General features: G+C 39.1%; 1 protein-coding gene and 1 pseudogene across 4 annotated transcripts in view; both read right to left on the reverse strand.

The window, feature by feature from the left end:
• TNFRSF10B (TNF receptor superfamily member 10b) overlaps positions 1 to 20,971 on the reverse strand; it is a 54,554-nt gene that overhangs the window by 25,579 nt on the left and 8,004 nt on the right. The window lies entirely within an intron of this gene.
• Positions 7,981 to 16,730, reverse strand: LOC112630736 (annotated as a pseudogene). 2 transcript variants are annotated; one of them, XR_003120925.1, is made up of 2 exons: positions 16,155 to 16,728; positions 7,981 to 7,993 (listed from the first exon to the last, which is right to left on the reverse strand). The product of XR_003120925.1 is annotated as an interferon-induced transmembrane protein 3 pseudogene, transcript variant X2 (transcript). The 2 variants fall into 2 exon arrangements; XR_003120924.1 differs by lacking the exon at positions 7,981 to 7,993 and having other exon boundaries at positions 16,114 to 16,730.

Below are 20,971 nucleotides of genomic sequence, written 5' to 3' on the forward strand. Positions count from 1 at the left end.
GTTAAGAAATGAACAAAGAACTTGAATGGTAATAAGCTCTTGAGAAGCCAATGTGTCAAAGAAGAAATCAAAAGGAAAATTTAAAAATATATTAAGAAAATGAAATGGAAAGATAACATAACCAAATTTATGGGATGCAGCAAAAGCAGTGTTAAGAGGAAATGGCAATAAATGCCTACATCAAAAAAGAAGAAAGATCTCGAATAGAAGACTTAATGTTGTACCTCAAGGAAATAGAATAAAAGATACACTAAGCCCACAGTTAGCAGAACAAAAGAAATAATAAAAATCAGAACAAAAATAAATAAAATAGAGACTAGAAAAAAATACAAAAGACTATCAAAATTCTGTTAGTTATTTGAAAAAAATAGATGAAATCAACAAACCTTTAACTAGACTAAGAAAAAAGAAAGAAGACAAATAAATCAAATAAAAAATGAATGAGGAGGCCAGGTGAGGTGGCTCACGCCTGTAATCCTAGCACTTTGGGAGGCCAAGACGGATGGATCACTTGAGGCCAGGAGTTGGAGACCAGCCTGGCCAACATGGCAAACCCTCATCTCTACTAAAATACAAAAAAAAAAAAAAAAAAAAAAAAAAAGCCAGGCATGGTGGAGCACACCTGTAATCCCAGTTACTCGGGTGGCTGGGGCACGAGAATCACTTGAACCTGGGAGGCAAAAGTTGCAGTAAGCCAAGATCATCCCACTGCACTCCAGCCTGGGCAACAGAGGGAGACTCTTGTCTCAAAGAAAACAAAAAACAAACAAACAAAAAAAACAACAAGGAGACACATTACAATGGATACCACAGAAATGCAAAGGATCATATGAAAGTATTATGAACAATTATATGCCAAAGGATTGAACCACCTGGGAGAAATGGACAAATTTCTAGACACATACAACCTACCAATACTGAATCATGAAGAAATAGAAAATCTGAACAGACCAGTAATGATTAAGGATATTGAATCAGTAATGAAAAGTCTCCCATCAAAGAAACACCCAGGACCTAGATGGCTTCACTGCTGAATTCAGCAAAACATTTAAACAAGAACTAAAACCAGTCCTTTCTAAACTTTCCCAAATAAATTATAGAGGAGGGAATACTTCCAAACTTATTTTACAAGGCTTGCATTACCTTGATACCAAAGCCAGAATAGAACACTGTAAGAAAAGAAAATTATAGGCCAATATCTCTAATAAACACAGATGCAAAAATCTTCAACAAAATACCAGTAGACAAAATTCAATAGCTCATTAAAAGAATCATTCACCATGATAAAATGGAATTTATTCTGGGATGCAAAGATGGTTCAACATATGAAAATCAATAAATGTGATATACTATATTAACAAAATGAAGGACAAAAACCATATGGATCACCTCAATAGATGTAGAAAAAGCACTTGACAAAACACAACATTCTTTCATGACAAAAACTCTCACTCAACAAATTAGGTGTAAAAGGAATGTATCAACACAAAAAAGCCTTATATGACAAACTTACAGCTAATATCATACTCAGCAGTGAAAAGTTGAAAGCTTTTCCTTTAATATCAGGAACAACACAAGGATGCTCACTCTCACCACTTTTTTTCAACATGGGACTGGAAGTCGTAGCCAGAGCAATTAGGCAAGAAAAAGAAAAGAATTATTAGATATTCAAATAGAAAAGGAAGAAGTAAAATTGTCTATTTGCTGATGACATGATCTTATATATAGAAAACCCTGAAGACTCCAACAAAAAACTGTTAGAAATGGTAAACAAATTCAGTAAAGTTGTAGGATACAAAATCAACATATGAAAATCAGTAGCATTTCTATATATTAATAATGAACTATATGAAACTGATATTAAGAAAACAAACCTATGCCGGGCGCGGTGGCTCACGCCTGTAATCCCAGCACTTTGGGAGGCCGAGGCGGGCGGATCACAAGGTCAGGAGATCGAGACCACAGTGAAACCCCGTCTCTACTAAAAATACAAAAAATTAGCCGGGCGCGGTGGTGGGCGCCTGTAGTCCCAGCTACTCAGGAGGCTGAGGCAGGAGAATGGCGTGAACCCGGGAGGCGGAGCTTGCAGTGAGCCGAGATTGCGCCACTGCACTCCAGCCTGGGCGACAGCGCGAGACTCCGTCAAAAAAAAAAAAAAAAAAAAAAAAGAAAACAAACCTATTAAAAGCAAAGAACAAAAAAAAACAAAAAAACAAAAAAAAAAAAAAAAACCAAACTTAGGAGTAAATGTAATGAAGTGAAAGACCTGTACATTGAAAACCATAAAACACTGATGAACAAAATAGAAGAGACAAATAAGTGGAAAGAGACACAAACGCATGAAAATAAATGTTCATGACTTGGAAGAAGTAATACTGTTAAAATGTCCACACTATCCAAAGCAATCTATAGACTCAATGTAATCACTATCAAAATTCCAATATCATTTTTCACAGAAATAGAGAAAACAATTCTAAAATTCATATGCAACCATAAAAAAAAACCCAAATAGCCAAGGCAATCATGAGCAAAAAGTACAAAGCAGGAGGCATCACACTACCTGATTTCAAACTATACTAGAAAGCAATAATAATTAAAACAGCATGGCACAGGTATAAAAATATACACATTGACCAATGGAACAAAATACACAGCCTAGAAATGAATCCACATAGCTATGGTCAATTGATTTTTGCCAAAAGTTACAAGAATACACAATGGAAAAAAAAAAATCTCCACAATAAATGGTGTTAGGAAAGCTGGATATCCATATGCAGAAGAATGAAATTGGACCCTTATCTTACACCATATACAAAAATCAACTCAAAATGGATTAAAGACTTAAATATATGACCTGAAACCATTAAACTACTAGAAGAAAACACAGGGGCTAAGACTACACAACACTGATCTGGGCAACACTTTTTTAGATTTGACCCCAAAAGTGCAAACAACAAAAGCAAAAATAGACAAATGGAATTATATCAACATAAAAAGTTTCTGCACAACCTGAGGTCAGGAGTTCAAGATCAGCCTGATCAACATGGAAAAACCCCATCTCTACTAAAAATACAAAATTAGCTGGGCATGGTGGCGTGTGCCTGTAATCCCAGCTACTCGGGAGGCTGAGGCAGGAGAATTGCTTGAACCTCCCAGCTACTCGGGAGGCTGAGACAGGAGAATCACTTGAGGTGGAGGCTGTGGTGAGCCAAGATCATGCCATTGCACTCCCGCCTAGGCAACAAGAGTGAAATTCTGTCTCAAAAAAAAAAAAAAGTTTCTGCACAACAAATGAAACAACAGAGTGAATCAATAAGCTACAGATTGGGAGAAAATATTTGCATACCATACATCTGATAAGGGGTTAACATCTAAAATATATAAAGAACTCAAATAATTCTATTCAAAGAGAACAAATAATCTGATTACAAAATGGACAAGGGACCTGAGTAGACATTTCTCAGTAGAAGACACACAAATGGTCAATAGATATATTTTAAAAAATTCAACATAACGAATCATTAGGGAAGTGCAAATTAAAACCACAATGAGATATCATTATCATTCCATACCCATCAGAATGGCTACTATGGAAAAGATGAACAATAACTAGTGTTGGTGAGGATACGAAGAAAAGGGAACCCTTGCTCACTGTTGGTGGGAATGTAAATTAGTACAGCCATTATGGAAGGCAGTATGGAGGTGTCTCAAAAAACTAAAAATAGAATTATTATATGATCCAGCAATCCCACTTCTGAGTATTTACCAAAAAGATTTGAAATCAGTATGTCAAGGAGATATCTGCACTTCCATGTTCATTGCAGCTCTATTTACAACAGCCAAGTTATGGAATCAACTGTGTCCATCAACAGATGAATGGATAAAGAAAATGTGGTATGTAGATAATACAGAATACTATTCAGCCTTTAAAAAGATAGAAATTTTGTCACTTGCAACAACATGTATGGAATTGGAATACATAATGCTAAGTGAAATAAGTTAGGCACAAAAAAAGATATACTGTATGTTTTCATATGTGAAATTGAAAACAACTAGGCTGGATGCAGTGGCTCATGCCTGTAATCCCAGCACTTTGGGAGGCTGAGGTGGGGTGGGTCACCTGAGGTCAGGATTTCGAGACCAGCCTGGCCAACATGGTGAAATCCTGTCTCTATTAAAAATACAAAAATTAGCTGGGTGTGGTGGTGGGCACCTGTAATCCCAGCTACTCAGGAGGCTAAGGCAAGAGAATCACTTGAATTCAGGAAGCAGAGGTTGCAGTGAGCTGAGATTGCACCATTGCACCCTGGCCTGGGCAACAAAAGCAAAACTCTTATCTCAAAAAAAAAAAAAAAAAAAAAGAGGAAGAAAGAAAGAAAACAACTGAATTCAGAAGCAGAGAGTAGAATGGTTACCAGAGTCTGGGGGGTGGGGCAATGGGGAGATGATAGTCAAAGGTACAAAGCATCAGTTAGGAGGAATAAGGTTTTTGAGATCTGTTGCACAGTGCAATGAATATAGTTAATAACAGCATATTGTACATTTCAAAATTGCTAAAAGAATAAATTTCAAATGTTCTCACCATAAAAATGGTAAGTATTTGAAGTGATGGACATGTCAATTAGCTGATTTAATTATTCCATATTGTATGCACAAATTGTAACATAACTTTGTAACCTATAAATCCCCATAAATACATACAATTTATTGGGACTTGCCATGTTGCCCAGGCTGGTCTTGAATGCCTGGGCTCAAGCAGTCCTCCTGTCTCGGCCTTTCAAAGTGCTGGGATTACAGGCATGAGCCACTGTGCCTGGCCATAATTTATTAATTTACAATAAAAATTTTTAAAAAAAATTTTTAGGGGCAAAAGACTCGAAAGACAGTTCTCCAAAGAAGATAAGTAAATGGCCCATAAGCACATGAAAAGATGCTCAACACCACTAACATCTGCTGTATTAAAAACAACAGCATGGAAAGTAACAAGTGCTGGTGAGGTGTGAAGAAACTGGAACCCTTGTGCCCTGTTGGTGGGAATGTAAAACGCACACTGTGAAAAACAGTATTGTGGCAGGCCAGGTTTCACTAACTCAGCCCTCCATCACAATTGTGTCGGTACTGACTGAGTGGTTAAGTTAAATATTAAAAGCTAAAAAAAACCAGTGCCCTTATACAAAGGCTGGGATGTAACAAAAGCCCATCAAGAGTTTTGCCTAGGCCTTTCCTGGGCCTTAAAGCATGACAAAATAACGAAGGAATTCTTAACAGGACCCATTTAGGATTAAACAAGTTTTATTGGGGGTCCGAAGAAACTCCACAGGCCTCCACAAACAAGTGTATGGGAGGTCTGAAGGAACTCCCCAAACCACCATGATTTAGCAGGAGACAAGAAAAGGGTAACCACCCCAGCACCTGGACCCATTTAGGTTCAGTAAATTTACTGAGGCTCCAGGGGAAGGCCTTCAGGACTCAGACCTTAGTTATAGATTAAAAGAAGTTAATCATTTATGTCTTTAGGTGAATGCACTCTTACACGTAGGCATATAGCTTAGAAGGGATACAAACTCTGAAAAGCTTTGTAATTTTGAGTTGGTCTGGCGATAATTTCCAGGACTTCTCCCCGTAACCAGTTTCAGAAATAAAAACTCTCTTCCTCCCCAGTTCATCTACATCTCATTATTGGGTGAAAAGAAGTAGCAGCCCCACCCTCAGTTTGGTCTGGGAACAAAAAACTCTCCTGCCAGGAGGTAAGAACAGTGCTGTGTTCAGCAGCTGGCAACTTGCAATGAGACAGTCTTCAGGAGGATCCCAGCAGCTGTCGGGTGATGTTTCCCCTGGGAACCTCCAGAGGGCTGTTTATGTGCAAATCTGCACGTCCCTTTCTCTACTGGGGAGGAACCGAGATAAAGAGCGGACACGCTCAAAGGGTAAGTCAATGGGATCCTATGCCAGGAGCCTATTGTTTTCCCATTTGGGCTTGCTAAGCCATTTGTCCGGTACTGCCAAGGGAAGCAATAGGGCTGGCTCATACACCCACTTTCCCTTTGGTTGATATCAGGTTTTGCGTTAGTTTTGAGAGTCTGTTTTGCCGTAGTGCACTTCCCCTTGTGTTTTTCTGAAATGTTTCCATGTGTTTGTGTGTCTGTCTTGTTCTTTTTGATACCATGTAAACTTGAAAATGGGAAGTATTGGGTCCATCTCTGCTAAAAGGCCTCTGAGAAGGAGAAAGGTTTTTTTGAAACTCAGTGATTGAGAGTCAGCTTAATTAAAAGCTAACATTCAAAATGTGTATGTACGTGTGTGTGTGTGTGTGCACGTGTGAAGGCCTTTAAAAGGCCTTCATGTTTTTGGTTTTATTTCTCTCTCTCCTAGGGCCTTACCTTATGGTCAAACATTAACATCGGGTAAATGTGTCTATAAGGTTTTATTAAAAATTGGATTTAACATTAATAGTACACCAATGTAAAGGTGAAATGTGGCTTATTCAATATAAAAATTATACAGGAAGCATTGTTAAACATGAAATGGTGTTTGGCTTTCTTTGGGCTATATGTGCATAAATATGTTATTGGTATGTGTTCCAAGGTTATGGAAGACTCCTATAATTCTGATATATCTTAGTGTATGTTATCAGTAGTAATTATAATTGTTATGTTAAAATTATTGTGTGCCACAGAGGTAACAGATAACCTTGTCGTCAATTGTGTCTTTAACTATGGCTACCCTAAAACTTTTTGTCATCCATAAATTTGTTGTCTTGTTTTGGTCCTCTTTAGAAGGTAGTTTTATAATTAGCTGTAAAGCTCTGACAGGTGCTCTTGAATGTAGGTTTCTGATAACTTTGGAGATTGTGACACCAGAATAGAGGAAAAATGTTCACAACTCTTGAAGAGTTAAAATGTTCATTAATATCAAACAGGACAAGAATTAACTGCATGAACTGAACTAATAGGAGACTGAAGTGATCTTTTTGACTTTTGGCTTAAAATGTTGCTAATCCTTTGTTTTGCTTTTCAGAATCAAGGAAAACTTTTCTTTTGAGCTATTAACACCTTTTAACAATTAAGTACAGTATACTTCTATGAACAAAATTTGGAGCATATTTGTTTCTCTCTACCTGATTTTCTCCAGAATTTGGAAACTATTTGTGAGTATTCTTAAGTTATGGCAATATAGTTATTTGCATAAGTGCAGTAAGAATCTGTTTTCTTTTGTTACAAGACACAATTGGAAAAACTGGTTATTTTACCAAGGCTTTGACTTTGCTCTCCTTTAACGAATCAAACTTGACTTACGAAGCCAAGAAAGCCCTTGGAAACTGGCCTCATATTTTGTGTACGTAGACCCTGTACAGGGTTTCTGACCTGTGGTAAGTAAAGATTGTCACTTTCTGACAGGCCGGGAACCCCAACTTATCTTGGAACCTCAAAAAGAGAGGAATTTGCCCAACTCATAGGTATTTGATGGTACAAATCCATGGTTGGACTCGGCTTTAAAAGGGTCTTATCTCAGATTCCTTCTATGGAACAAAGTTCTATCAAAGCCAATTTAAAAGGCGTATGTAAAAAATAATTATTCTTGCTGCACGGTATATAAATAATTAGGACAAGTACAATAAAGCAAACCAGTCCTACCATGATTTGTCTTTTACTAAAAATGGGAAACTAGAGAGAGAAAAATTATGTTTCAAAAACTATAGTTACACCTGTTGTTAAATTCTAGTCTTCCTCAATGTTTTTCAGTTTTTATTATTTTCTACAGTTTGGATTAAATTCTAATTTTTCTGGCTGCAAGTCTCAAAAATGTTTTCAATTTTTTCCTTTTTCTTTTCCTTTTTCCCCATTTCCCTTAACTGGAAATCACTGAAACCTAAGCTGTGCTTTCTTAAAGCCCTATGAACTGAAAACTAGGTGTTTCAGCAGGCACTGCCTCTAAGCCCCTAAAACAGAGTGCTACCAGGAACAAATCGACCTCCTCCACTCCAGCAGTGCATCTGGTGCCCCATAACGATGACCCTCTCTCAGCACGAAGTAGCCAGAAAGATTATGACGCCCCATCTCCCTACGATTCTCATGATAAATAAATATACAAGCATGATAGAAATCATGCACAAATTGACAGTTGGGATTGTGGCAGTCCAGTTTTCACTAATGCAGCCCTCCATCACAACTGTTTCAGTACTAATCAAGTGCTTAAGTTAACTATTAAATGCTTAAAAAAAAAAAAAAAAAAAAAAAAAAAAAAAAAACAAGGCCAGTGCCCTTATACAAAGGCTGGAATGTAACAAAAGCCCATCAAGAATTTTGCCTAGGCCTTAAAGCGTGACAAAATAATAGAGGAATTCTTAACAGGACCCATTTAGGATTAAACCAGTTTTATTGGGGGTTTTGAAGAAACTCCTCAGGCCTCCACAAACAAGTGTATTGGAGGTCTGAAGGAACTCCCCAAACCTCCGTGGTTTAGCAGGAGACAAGATAAGGGTAACAACCCCAGCACCTGGACCCATTTAGATTAAGTAAATTTACTGAGGCTCCAGAGGAAGGTCTTCAGGACTCAGACCTTAGTTATAGATTAAAAGAAGTTAATCACTTATGTCTTTAGATGAATGCACTCTTACATGTAGACATATAGGTTAGAAGGTATATAAACTCTGAAACACTTTGTAATTTTGAGTTGGTCTGGCAATAATTTCCAGGCCTTCTCCCTGTAACCAGTTACAGAAATAAAAACTCTCTTTGTTCCCAGTTCATTGGCATCTCATGATTGGGTGGCAAGAAATAGCAGCCTGACCCTCAGTTTGGTCCAGGAACAGTATGGTGGTTCCTCAAAAAATTAAAAGTAGAATTACCAGATGATCCAGCAATCCCACTTCTGGGTATATATCCAAAAGAACTGAAAGCAGGGTTTTCATGTTTATAATTTCATTGAAGCACATATATACTGTCCTTAGAGCCGTCAGTTTTAAAACTACAAATACAATATTACCTTAATGCCCTACTATAATAAGTAGATTTACTTTGTTTTTTCAGGACTTGTTTTTGCCTGATAAGACTCAGGAATTCCGAAATGTGAAGGTAAGTGTCTCAATTCTTTTTCTTGTAGCATGAATCAAGTGTATCTATCAATAACACTTATGACTATAGAATATAATAATTTGGCATATTATTCATATTACATATATATTATTCATGTATTACTTTTATTTTTAAAATAGTTTAATTATGGCCGGATGCAGTGGTTCACGCCTGTAATCCCAGCACTTTGAGAGGCCGAGGCAGGTGGATCATGAGATCAGGAGATCGAGACCATCCTGGTCAACATAGTGAAACTCCGTCTCTACTAAAATACAAAAATTAGCCGGGCGTGGTGGTCCATGCCTATAATCCCAGCTCTGTAATCCCAGCTACGTAGGAGTCTGAGGCAGGAGAATCGCTTGAACCAGGGAGTGGGAGGTTGCAGTGAGCAGAGGTTGTGCCATAGCCCTCCAGCCTGGTGACAGAGCAAGACTCTGTTTAAAAAAAAAAAAGAAAAAGTTTAATTTGAGCTTTTTTTTTTACAAATGAGATTATGGACATTAATGTACATTTTCTGGTAGGTATCTCTCTTTTTTCTATTTTTTTGCTATGACGATTCCAACTTCCCAGAGACCTCCCATTTGCCTTTTCATTAGGGTAAAAGCTTTCCTCTCATTAAAGTACAAAGGAATTCTTTGGAAGCAGATTATTTTAGTTTTATAGTAGAGATACATTTGATCATTTTAATGTGTAATCTTTTTGCCCTATTCAGGTATAATTGTTTTCCTTTCTTTTATAATGCGTAAGTTTTAGTGTTGTTGTTTTTTGAGACAGAGTCTTGCTCTGTCCCCTAGGCCGATGTGCAGTGGTATGATCTCAGCTCACTGCAACCTCTACCTATTGGGTTCAAGCAATTATCCTGCCTCAGCCTCCCGAGTAGCTGGGATTACAGGTGTGCGCCACCACGCCTGGCTAGTTTTTGTATTTTTTGTAGAGACGTGGTTTTGCCGTGTTGGCCAGGCTGGTCACGAACTGCTGGCCTCAAGTGATCCACCCGCCTCGGCCTCCCAAAGTGCTGGGATTACAGGTGTGAGCCGCCGCGCCCAGCTATAATGTATACATTTTCTCACCTTTGAGTAACAGTAAAGTTCATTTATATGTCCATCCCAAGATGACTTCAGTGCAAATGCTTCGACAGTACCTGGGTCTACAGGTCATACTTGGCCTCTAAATCCTTCTTATTTATTTATTTATTTATTTAGAGACTGAGTTTCCCTCTTGTCACCCAGGCTGGAGTGCAGTGGTGTGATCTCAGCTCACTGCAACCTCCGCCTCCCAGGTTCAAGCAATTCTCCTGCCTCAGCCTCCCGAGTAGTTGGGATTACAGGCATGCGCCACCATGCCCAGCTAATTATTGTATTTTTAGTAGATACAGGGCTTTACTATGTTGGCTAGGTTGGTCTCAAACTCCTGACCTCAAGCGATCAGCCCACCTTGGCCTCCCAAAGTGCTGGGATTACAGGCATGAGCCACCATGCCCAGCCCAAATCCTTCTTTCTGTTATTAGTAGAAAAACGATATAGAGTATTAGAATATTCTTATTCTGTTTTGAGTCCTAATTACTCATTTAAGTTTTCTTTTTGTTTTTGGAATCCTAGTTGCTTAGATGTTGGTTTTTGTTCAATCCCACCCAACAATACATTTGATTTGTTCTTTTCTGCCTAACCTGACAAACTTTCTTGTGCTTCTTCTTTGTTGGTTAGTTTTGTGAAAGGAATCATCATTTAAGACCACTGTTTACTTTTTTTTTTTTTTTGAGAAGGAGTCTTGCTCTGTGGCCCCAGCTGGAGTGTAGTGGCATGATCGGGGCTTACTGCAACCTCCGCCTCCCAGGTTCAAGCAATTCTCTTGCTTCAGCCTCTCAAGTAGCTGAGATTACAGGCGCCCACCACCACGCCTGAGTAATTTTTGTATTTTAGTAGAGATGGGGTTTCGCCATGTTGGCCAGGCTGGTCTCAAACTCCTGACCTCAAGCGATCCACCCACCTCTGCCTCCAGAAGTGCTGGGATTACAGGCTTGAGTTACCTCGCCTGGCCGAGATCACTGTTTCTATGCTTGTTTTACACTTCATGTATTTTGAAGTGCATTAATTTACTTAGCATTCATGACTTGAATAATTTCACCAAATAAATACTTTTTGGTAATTTGTAATGAGTTCTTCCAGCTCTTATACTTTGCTTGGTACTTGTCATAAATATGTAAAGGTAAAAGAAATATTTTTTTTTGTATTCTGGCAAGCATAATTTTACGTAATGAATCATTCATTTTTTTCTTTAAAAAAGTAGAGTTTCAAACAGATATTGGTACACCCATGTTTATAGCAGTATTATTCACAACAGCCAAAAGAGGGAAGCAATCTGTCTCCATCATATGAATGGATCAATAAAATGTGGTACATGCATACAATGGAATCTTATTCACCTTAGAAAAAGGAAATGCTGACAAATGCTGCAATATGGGTGAACCTTGAGGATATTACGCTACATGAAATAAACCAGTCAGAAATGATGAATACTGACTGGGCACGGTGGCTCACACCTGTAATCCCAGCACTTTGGGAAGCCGAGGCAGGTGGATTACCCGAGATCAGGAGTTCAGGACCATCCTGGCCAACATGGTGAAACACTGTCTCTACTTAAAATACAAAAATTAGCTAGATGTGGTGGCGGGCACCTGTAATCCCAGCTACTTGGGGAGGCTGAGGCAGGAGAATCATCTGAACCCAGGAGGTAGAGGTTGCAGTGAGCAGAGATCACGCCACTGCACTCTAGCATGTGTGACAGAGCAAGACTGTCTTAAAAAAAAAAAAAGGCAAATACTGTATGATTCCAATTATATGAGGTACTTAGAGTAGTTAAATTCATAAAAACAGAAAGCACGGTAGTTGTCAGAGGCTGGGTAAAGGGGAGAATTAGAAGCTGTTAAATGGGTACAGGATTTCACTTCTGCAAGACAAAAAGTGTTCTGGAGATTGGTTACACAACAATGTGAATGTTAACACAGCTGAACTGTACATTTAAAATAGTTACGATGGTAAATTTTACTAAATATGTGTAGTAATTTTATCACAAATAATTTTTTTTTCTTTTTTTTTTTTTGAGACGGAGTCTCGCTCTGTCGCCCAGGCTGGAGTGCAGTGGCCAGATCTCAGCTCACTGCAAGCTCTGCAAGCTCCGCCTCCCCGGGTTCATGCCATTCTCCTGCCCCAGCCTCCCGAGTAGCTGGGACTACAGGCGCCCGCCACCTCGCCCGGCTAGTTTTTTGTACTTTTTAGTAGAGACGGGGTTTCACCGGGTTAGCGAAGATGGTCTTGATCTCCTGACCTTGTGATCCGCCCTTCTCGGCCTCCCGAAGTGCTGGGATTACAGGCTTGAGCCACCGCGCCCGGCCATACAAATAAATATTTTTTTAAAAACAGGTACCTGATAAGCTGTCTCCAAAATATCCTGTCAATGCCCCACTAAATACCAAAGAGTCACAGACAAGAGAAAACAACAGTACAGCTATTCAGGAGAGGATCTCTGTGCTATAAATGACATAAGAGCTACTGGAGAAATTTGTTGTTGGTGGTGGTGGTGTGTTTTTTCTGTTTTTTGCTTTTTGTTTTTTATTTTTTTAGATGGCGTCTCGCTCTGTCACCCAGACTGGAGTGCAATGGCGTGATCTCGGCTCACTGCAACCTCCGCCTCCTGGGTTCAAGCGATTCTCCTGCCTCAGCCTCCTGAGTAGCTGGGATTACAGCTATGTGCCACTGCACCTGGCTAATGTTTCATATTTTTGGTAAAGATGGGGTTTCACCATGTTGTCTAGGCTCGTCTTGAACTCCTGACCTCAAGTGATCCTCCCGCCTCGACCTCCCAAAGTGCTGGGATTACAGGCATGAGCCACTGTGCCCACTCTATCGGAGAAATTTGAATAGGGTCTGAGGATTAGTTGTAGTAATCTGTTGATGTTAATGCTCTCATTTTGAATACTATGTCATGGTTATGGGGGAGAATGTTCTTATTTGTACAAAGTATGCACCAAAGTGTTGAGGAACGATGTCCATGAAGTCAACACCGAGTTTTCAGATGGTTCGGCGAAAAGTATTTGTGTAGTTTTTGCAAATTTCCTGTAATTTTGAGAGTGTTTTAGAGATAAAGTGAAGATAAATTTGAGAGCGTTTAAGATAAAAAGTGAAATTTAGACTATAAAAGTCAAAATGAAAACATTTTGTTGAGCTCAGTTCAACTGCCTGAATTTAAGCAAGACAAAATGCAGCCCTCTTCCATACAAGCCTGTCCGGTATTTGGTGACAGCGAAGCTAACATGTGTCCCTCAAATTGTCCCTTCCTCTGGCTGGGCCCCCCCAGCTTCAGACATCTATGTCCCCTTTCTCTGCCATCACATTCCTATTCTCTCCTGTCCTCCCTGGCTCTCCTTCTGATAGGTTCTCTCCTTCGACATTTTATTATGAAAATTTTGAAGCCCTCAATAAAGTTTGCAGATTTGTGCAATGAATACCCACAACAGCAAAATGTGTATATATTTTTTATATATATATATATATAATATATAATTTAGACTGTTTATATATATATTTAGACAATTTAGACAGAGTCTCACTCTGTTGCCCAGAGTGGAGTGCAGTGGCATGATCTTAGCTCACTGCAGCCTCCGCCTCCTAGGTTCAAGCTATCCTCCTGCCTCAGCCTCCCAAGTAACTGGGATTACAGGCACACACCACTATGCCTGGCTAATTTTTTTGTATCTTTAGTAGAGATGGGGTTTCACCACGTTGGCCAGACTGGTCTTGAACTCCTAACCTCAAGTGATTGAGGCCTTCCAAAGTGCTTACAGGCGTGAGCCACCACGCACGGCCAAAATGCATAATTCTCAAGTGTACCATTCAGTAAGTTTTGATAAATTCATATACATGTATAACCCAAATCCTTTATTTAAAATCATACAACATGAGGATAACCACAGAAAATCCCTATAGCCCCTTCTCAGGTAATCCTAATTGGCAACACCGCTCGAAGAAGTGATTAGTTTTTCCACGATCAATCAGTATTGCCGGTTCCAAAATCTTGAATACATATACTCATCCTCATGAGCCTTTTTTTTTTTTTTAGACGGAATCTTGCTGTGTCACCCAGGTTGGAGTGCAGTGGCGCGATCTCAACTCACTGCAAGCTCCGCCTCCTGGGTTCACGCCATTCTCCTGGCTCAGCCTCCCGAGTAGCTGGGACTACAGGCGCCCGCCACCACGCCCGGTTAATTTTTTGTATTTTTAGTAGAGATGGGGTTTCACCATGTTAGCCAGGATGGTCTCGATCTTCTGACCTCGTGATCCACCCACCTTGCCCTCCCAAAGTGCTGGGATTACAGGCGTGAGCCACCGAGCCCTGCCTTTGTGAGCCTTTTTAAACTCAGCTTAATGTTTCCAGATTCATCTGTCATTCTATGTATGAGTAGTGTTGCTCCTTTTTGTTGATAAACAAATTTCATTGTATACATATGCCCCGATTATGCCATGTGCTTATCTATTTTTCTGCTGATAGATCTCTGAGCCATTTTCAGCTTTTGGCTATCAAAATTAAGACTGCCATAGAATATTCTTTTACAAGTTTCTTTTGTGGGCATATGTTTTCAATCATCTTCCATTTTGGCTGGGCGCAGTGGCTTACGCCTGTAATCCCAGCACTTTGGGAGGCCAAGGCGGGTGGATCATTTGAGGTCAGGAGTTCAAGACCAGCCTGACCAACATGGACAAACCGTGTCTCTACTAAAAATACAAAAAAATTAGCTGGGCATAGTGGCACATGCCTGTAGTCCCAGCTACATAGGAGGTTGAAGCAGGAGAATTGCTTGAACTCAGGAGACAGAGGTTGTAATGAGTTGAGATCGTGCCACTGCACTCCAGTCTGGAAGACAGAGTGAGATCCCGTTTCAAAAAAAAAAGAAAGATTTTGTCCATTTCACCCACGTTATCAAATTTATTTATTGGCCTAAAGTTATTGATAAGATCTCTTTATTATCCTTTTAATGGTGCATAGTTTTTAATAATAAACCATTAACTCCTGATTAATACTGGTACTTTCTGTTCTCTTTTTTTCTCTGTTAGTCTAGTTAGAGGGTTATTAATTTTGTTGACAGTTTTAGAGAACAAACTTTTGATTCAGTTTGATTCATTTTATTGTTTGTATTCGATTACAGTGATTTTTAACCCTCCTTGTTATTTCCCTTGGTTTTAATTTACACTTACATTTTATAATTTATTAATGGGGTTCTTCAGGTCATGGATTTTATTCAGTGCTTTTTTGTTAATAGCTTTGGTGAGGTCTAATTCACATAATTAACAATTATATTCACATAATTCATTCATTTAAAGTGCATAGCTTAATGGTTTTTAATATACTCATAGAGTTATGCCACCATCACTATAATCAATTTTAGAACATTTTCATCACCCCCAAAAGAAACTCTATATCATTAAGGGCCATTATCCATTTCCCTTAACTCCCAGTCTTTTAATAGAACCATTGAAAGCTACACATTTTACTCTAAGAACCATATTAGTGGCCAGGCGTGGTGGCACACACCTGTAATCCCAGCACTTTGGGAGGCCAAGGCGGGTGGGTGATGAGGTCAGAAGTTCAAGACCAGCCTGACCCAACATGGTGAAACCCTGTCTCTACCAAAAATACCAAAATTAGCTGAGTGTGGTGGTGCGTGCCTCTAATCCTAGCTACTCAGGAGGCTGAGGCAGAAGGATCCCTTGAACCTGGGAGGCAGAGGTTATAATGAGCCGAGATCACACCACTGTACTCTAGCCTGGGCAACAGGGTAAGACTCTGTCTCAAAAAAAAAAAAAAAAAAGAGAAACATATTAATAGCTTCCCCACAAGTTTTGATAAGTTAAGTTTTCATTATCATTTATTTTGAAATATTTTTGAATTACTTTCTAATTTCTCCTTTGAACCATGGATTGTTTATAAGTGTGTTGCTTAGCATCCAAATTTGGAGGTCTTTATAGACATTCTTTTTTTTTTTTTTTTTTTTTTTACCAGAAACATGTACACTTTATTGAATGCCACTGTAGAAAAGTGTGTGAGGATAAAGGGCTGATACAGGACTCGGCTCTGGGGGCAGGACCAGGAATGGAAGGTAGAGCACGTGGGATACAGGTTATGGGCAGAGCTCCTGGCCTGAATGACGTCTCCTGATCTATCGATGGGCTTGGAAGATCAATACTGGGACGACAATGAGCAGAATGGTCATGAGGATGCCCAAAATCAGGGCCCAGATGTTCAGGCACTTGGCAGTGGAGGCATAGGCCTGGGCCCCAGTCAGGTCGCCAACCATCTTCCTGTCCCTAGACTTCACGGAGTAGGCGAACGCTATGAAGCCCAGGCAGCAGGGGTTCATGAAGAGGGTGTTGAACAGGGACCAGACAACATGGTCGGGCACGGAGGTCTCGCTGCGGATGTGGATCACGGTGGACGTCGGGGGAGCAGGGTTGTGGGGCGCCCCCATCATAGCCACCTCGTGCTCTTCCTTGAGCATCTCATAGTTGGGAGGCTGGCCGCTGTTGACAGGAGAGAAGAAGGTTTGGACCGTGTGGTTCATGGTGTCCTGCGAAGGCCAGCGGTGGTCGGGTTAGTGGGATGGTTCTCCAGACATTCTTATCTATTTCCAATTGAATTTCATTGAGATCAGAGAACATACATTATATGAGTTCTCTTTTTTAAAAGAGACTTTACTTAGACTTATTTTATAGCCCAGAATATGGGCTATAAAATGAGTGAGGGTATCATCTTCACTAGAAGAGAATGAATTTTCAATAGATGCATGTGTGCTCTATAAATGTCAATTAAGTCAAGGTGGTTCAGATCTTTTTTGACTTTACTGATATTTTTGTCAAATTGTTCCATTAATTGCTGAGAACAGTGTGTTATAATTTCCTCTGAATTTTGTAATTTTTTTTAATTAATTTTTTTTTTTTTTTTTGAGATTGAAGTCTCACTTTGTTGCCCAGGCTGGAGATTGGAGTCTCACTTTGTTGCCCAGGCTGGAGTGCTGTGGCATGATCTCGGCTCACTGCAACCTCCACCTCCTGGGTTCAAGTGATTCTCCTACCTTAGCCTATCCAATAGCTGGGATTACGGGAATAGCTGGGATTACGGGTGTACGCCACCACACCTGGCTACTTTTTGTATTTTTAGTAGAGACAAGGTTTCTCTATTTTGGCTAGGCTGGTCTCGAACTCCTGACCTCAGGTGAATCCGCCTACCTTGGCCTCCCAAAGTGCTGGGTAAATTTTTGCGTCATTTATTTTGAAGCTCTATTATTGAGAACATATACTTTATGATCATTATGCCTACTGGATGAAATAACTATTTCAACACTACAAAGATCCCTTTTCATGTCTTATAATATTCTTGGCCTTAAAATCCACCTCATATGATATTAAGATAGCTGCAGCAGTTTTCTTAGGCTTATTACTTGAATGGTATCTCTGTTTTCATCCATTTGCTCCTAACATAACTGTATTTTGCTTTTAAATTCCATCTCTTGGCTGGGCACAATGGCTCATGCCTGTAATCTCAGCACTTGGAGAGGCTGAGGCAGGTGGATCACCTGAGGTCCAGAGTTTGAGACTAGCCTGGCCAACATGGTGAAACCCCATCTCTACTAAAAATACAAAAATTAGCCAGGCATGGTGGTGCATGCCTGTAATCCCAGCTACTTGGAAGGCTTAGGCAGGAGAATCACTTGAACCCAGTGGGCAGAGGTTGCAGTGAGCTGAGATCCCACCACTGTACTCCAGCCTGGGCAATAGACCAAGACTCTGTCTCAAAAAAAAAAAAAAATTCCATCTCTTATAAACATTATGTAGTTGAGTCCTGCTTTTTCATCCTTCTAACCATATCTACCTTTGAGTTATAGTCTTTGGTGGATTTACAATTAATGTAATTATTAATATAGCCAACATAATTCTATAATTTTACCATTTTTTGTCAATTCTATTTTTTTTTTACCTGTTCCTTCTTACCTACATATTTAATGTTAATTGAGTATGTTTTAGAATTCCATTTTAATTGTACATTGGCTTTTTGGCTTTTTTTTTTTTCAGATGGAGTTTCGCTCTTGTTGCCCATGCTGGAGTGCCATGGCGCGATCTCAACTCACCACAACCTCCGCCTCCCAGGTTCAAGTGATTCTCCTGCCTCAGCTTCCCGAGTAGCTGGGATTACAGGCATGCGCCACAATGCCCGGCTAATTTTGTATTTTTAGTAGAGGTGGGGTTTCTCCATGTTGGTTAGGCTGGTCTTGAACTCCTGATCTCAGGATATCTGCTCACCTCGCCCTCTCAAAGGGCTGGGATTACAGGTGTGAGCCACACCATGCCCGGACTGTGCATTGGCTTTTTAAATCAACAATATTTCCATTTTATATGTAATTCTTATAGTGACTATAATAAATGCTTTCTTTTTAAAAAAATCTAAAACTAAGGTAAATTATATATCACATGAAACTTATCTTTTAATCTTTTAAAGTATGTAGTTCAGTGACACTACGTTTATTAATGTTGTGCAACAATCACAACTATCCATCCTCAGAAGTTGTTTCATCTTCCCACTCTTCCCTCCTTACAACCGCTGGCATCCAACATTCTACTTTTGGTTTTTGTGAATTTGACTTCATTAGGTACCTCATATAAGTGGAATCCTATTTCATTTGTCCTTTTATAAATGGCATTTTACTAAGCATGTCTTTAATGTTCATTCATTGTGTAGCGTGTGCCAGTATTTCCTTCCTTTTCATGGCTGAGTAATACTCCATAGTATGAATATACCACATTATCTATTAATCTGTCCAACCGGGGTTTCTTCCACTTTTTGGCTATTGTGAATAATACTGCTATAAACATGGGTGTACAAACATCTGTTTGAAACCATGCTTTCAATTCTTTTGGACATATACCTAGAAGTGGGAATGATGGATCATCTGGTAATCCTGTTTTTACTTTTGAGGAACTATCAAACTGTTTTTCATAGTGGCTGCACAATTTTACATTCCCATTAACAGGGCATGAGGGTTCCAACTTCTCTACAACCTTGCTAATGCTGTGTGTGTGTGTGTGTTTGAGACGGAGTCTAGCTCTGTCGCCCAGGCTGGAGTGCCGTGGTACAATCTCCGCTCACTGCAAGCTCCGCCTCCTGGGTTCACGCATTCTGCTTCAGCCTCCGGAGTAGCTGGGACTACAGGTGCCCGCCACCACGCCAGGCTAATTTTTTTGTGTTTTTTTAAGTGGAGATGGAGTTTCACGGTGTTAGCCAGAATGGTCTGGATCTCCTGACCTCGTGATCCACCCGCCTTGGCCTCCCAAAGTGCTGGGATTACAGGCGTGAGCCACCGGGCCCGGCCTGTGTGTGTTTTTTTAATAATAGTCATTCTGATGGGTATAGGATGGTATCTCTGTGGTTTTGACCAGCAGTTCCCTAATGATTAGTGATTAGAGTATCTTTTCATATACTTATTGACCATTTGTATATTTGCTTTGGAGAAACGTTTATAAAAATCAGTTGCCCATTTTTAACCGGGTTGTTTTTCTTTTGTTGGACTATAGGAATTCTTCATGTATTTTAGATATTAAGCCCTTATCAGATATATAACTCACAAATATATTCTCTCATTCTGTGGGTTTTGCCTTTTTATCCAGTTAATTGTATCTTTTGATGCATAAGAGTTACTGATTTTCATGAAGTCCAAAATGTATATTTTTTCTTTTGTTGCCTGTGTCCATGGTGTCATATCCAAGAAATTATTGCCAAATCCAATGTCACAAAATTTTTATCCTATATTTTATTTCAAGAGTTCTATAGTTTTGGCACTTACATTTACATCTTTTTTTTTTTTTTTTTTTTTTTTTTTAGCTATTTTTTATATACGACGTTAGGCTAAGGTTCACTTCATTCTTTTGAATATGGATATCCAGTTCTCCCAGCCCCCTTCATTGAAAAGATGGCCCTTTCCTCCATTCAACCATCTTGGCATCCTTGTGAAAAATAATTTGGCCATATATGTGAGGGTTTATTTCTGGCTGCTCTATTCTATTCCACTTATCTATTTGTCTGCTTTTATGCCAGTACCATGCTGTTTTGATTACTGCAGCTTTGCAGGAAGTTTTGAAAATCAGGAAATGTGAATCTTACTACATTTTTATTCATTTTCAAGATTGTTTTGGCTATTCTGGTCTCTAGAAATTCCATATGAATTTTAGAATACATTTTTTCATTTCTGCAAAAATGTAATTGGGATTTTGATAGAGATTACATTGAATGTATAGATCACTTTAGGAAATGTTGACATAATTAGTCTTACAATCCATAATCATGGCATATCTTTCCATTTATTTTTGTATTCTTTAATTACTTTCAGTAATGTTTTATAGTTTTCATTGCACAAGTCTTCCACCTCCTTGGTGAGTTTACTCCTATTTTATTATTTTTGATACTATTGTAAATGGATTTTTTCCTAATTTCTTGTTTTGAATTGTTCATTGGTAGTGTATAGAAATGCAACTGACTTTTCCAGTTGATTTTGTATTCCGCTTCTTTGATGAACTCATTTTAGTACTATTAAAGAAAAATTTAAAACACAGTTTAGCTATACCCTATGGCAATCACCCATAACCATGTAGCCAAAACTTAAGACATCCTGATATCCCTGAAACATTAACTGTAATCATGAAAAAAACCCCACAAAATGTAAGTTTTACACCTTCGTCATGATGCAATATGGTTCAGTGAAATTAAATCAAGCAGCTATAGAAAAATCAGCTTAAACAGCTCTGATTGCCTTTAAAAAGAATACAATTTATAATAGTCAATCATGAAATTGTCAAAAT

This window comes from Theropithecus gelada, chromosome 8, assembly GCF_003255815.1.
Source record: "Theropithecus gelada isolate Dixy chromosome 8, Tgel_1.0, whole genome shotgun sequence".
NCBI classification, from domain to species: domain Eukaryota; kingdom Metazoa; phylum Chordata; class Mammalia; order Primates; family Cercopithecidae; genus Theropithecus; species Theropithecus gelada.